Source organism: Rattus norvegicus, chromosome 8, assembly GCF_021556685.1.
Source record: "Rattus norvegicus strain SHRSP/BbbUtx chromosome 8, alternate assembly SHRSP_T2T, whole genome shotgun sequence".
Lineage (NCBI taxonomy): Eukaryota > Metazoa > Chordata > Mammalia > Rodentia > Muridae > Rattus > Rattus norvegicus.
Window position 1 is genome coordinate 69,298,192 of NC_141541.1, and position 2,441 is coordinate 69,300,632.

At 44.6% G+C, this 2,441-nt stretch overlaps 1 long non-coding RNA gene across 1 annotated transcript; it reads right to left on the minus strand.

The window, feature by feature from the left end:
* Positions 1–1,540: 1,540 nt before the first annotated feature.
* Positions 1,541–2,116, minus strand: LOC148004180 (uncharacterized). Its single transcript, XR_015627290.1, has 2 exons — positions 1,987–2,116; positions 1,541–1,805 (listed from the first exon to the last, which is right to left on the minus strand). It is a non-coding gene; the product is annotated as an uncharacterized LOC148004180 (long non-coding RNA).
* Positions 2,117–2,441: the final 325 nt, after the last annotated feature.

The window sequence follows — 2,441 nt, forward strand, 5'->3', positions numbered from 1 at the left end:
GTTTGAGGGAGTTTCTAGATTAAGTTAACTGACGTGGCAAAGACACACATTATGCCATCATGCCCCTGGCTGGGGTCCAGCCTGAAGGGGAAGGAGACACCAAGCTGAGCACCAGCGTTCATGTCTCTCTGTGCCCAGCTGCCTCACTCCTGCCGCCATGCGTACCCTCCATGGTACCTCAAACCATGGTACCTCATGTGCGTACCCTCAAACTGTGATCCAGAGTCAACCCTTCCTGCTTCTGTCAGACATTTTACCAGCACAGTGAGAAGTGTGACTAATACAATGGTTTCCGTCATGAGTATGACAGAATTTGATCCGTCCAAACGTCAATGTATAAAGTGTGTATTTTTACACAAATGAATTTTGCTCAGCTTGATCTTTCGAGAATCATCAGTGCGGTTTCATTTGCAAGGATTTTATTCTTTCTTTATTCCCGAACATTCTATTGCTCAGATTCATCACAGTTTCCTATTGACTGAACTTTAAGAAGAAATAGGCTTGTTTCCAGTTGGGGCCTATTGCAAATAAAACTGTTAGGAACATACTTGTAAGAGGTCGTGTGTGTGTGTGTGTGTGTGTGTGTGTGTGTGTGTGTGTGTGTGTGTGTACATAGATCTTCATTTCTCAAATACCGAGCAGTAGAATGGCTGGCTCGTGTGACAGGTGTACTTTTGCTTTTATAAGAAGCTGTCAAAATATTTCCCAAAAATAGTCCTGCCGTTTCTTCTGTGCCTGTGTGGTACATGTTATGTTGTGTATCGTTGCATAGGCGAGTTTAACTTGCTCTGTACATTTGTCAACACTTGGCCTTGCTGGGCTTGTCAGTTCTAGCCACACTGGGGACAGTCTACTATGATTTGAATCTGCGTGCTCCCATGACTAATGGATGTGAGCATGTGGTTTTCATGTGTTTATTAAGTTCTCATACATTTTCTTTACTGCAGGCTTTGTTCAAATTTTTAGTTCTTCTTTCTTTCTTTCTTTTTTTGCTGTTCTATGTGTGGTATATGTGCGAGTACTGAGTGTGTTTGGTGTGTGTGCATGTGAGAGAGAGAGAGAGAGAGAGAGAGAGAGAGAGAGAGAGAGAGAGAGAGAGAGAGATCAGAGGTCAACTCATGCGAGTCACTTCTTTCCTTCTACCATCTGGGTCCCAGGGATTGGCCTGAGGTCATCAGGCTTGGTGGCAAGCGCCTTTACCTGAGCCACCTCCACGGCCCTGCAATGGTTATTAACTTAAAGACCTTTACCTGGCTGTAGTGGTCTGAATGAGACTGGGCTCATGTGCTTCAACACTTGGCCCTAAGCTGGTGGCTAGTTGTGGAGCTTAGGAGGTATACCATTGCTGGAGAAAGCATGTCGCTGTGACTGGCTTTAAGAGCTTAAACCCTTGTCAGACTCCCAGGTTGCTCTCTCTGCTTTGTGCTTATGGGTTGCAGTTTGAGCTCTCACCCGGTTCCAGCCACCATGCTACTTGGCGCCATACTCCCTCTGCATAACAGACCCATGAGCCATATAAACTCTTCCTTCTAGAAGTTTCCTCGGTCATGGTGTTTTATTGAAGCAATAGAGAGCTAACTAACCCTGGGCCATGTCAGTCTTGTAGTTAGTTAGCAGTCTTTGTAGTGCTTCTCTGGGTTCCTCCAGGCCTGTCCCAGGCCTGTGCTGCCCGCCTGCCTGGTAGACAGGTATAGAGATTATGATCTCCTGGTCTAGGAGTTGGAAGATGGTAGCCAGCGGGTCACTCTCGTCTTTGCTTTTCATCTCTTCATTTTTCTTCATACATACGCGTGTGTGCTTGTACCCTAAGGCAAAATAGGGAGGCGAAGGTGGCTATCTATACCATACAAAGTACAACCTTATTGGGAGAAGCAGCCTGTTTGGCTCTGATTTTCCCAGTCAGTTTTATAACCCATGCTGTCAATATGTCTAAAATTAAATGACTTTCTTGGGAGAATCAAGGCCTTTTCTTAAAAACCAACTTACAGGATGAAAACCGCCTTTGTCTGCTACCTCTAGATTTGGGAGTTTGGAGTTCTCAAATGATCCCAGTAGAAGCTATACAAACAACAGTCAATGCAAAATGCATGTGGAGCAAGCCTGGTGTCCAAGTGAGCTGAAAAGAGAAGGGATTCTGAGTTTAGCACATAGATATGTTTCTTTCCAGATTGTACACAGCACTGCTATTTTCTAAGGGGGAAAAAGAAACTCGAGTAATTTCACTGATTTATGAAATTACCCTGAACTCTGTGCTCAGCTGTAAATGAACAGGATCGTGAATATTTTAAAGTAATTCATTCTACCTTCTATTTAAGGGGTAAGTTTCATGTAGCCCAGGTTAGCCTTAAACTTGCTATGTGGCTGAGGATGACCTTGAACACCCTCTGGCCTTTACCTCCTGTGAGCTGGGAATGCAGGCGTGTTTTACCATATGCTGATTC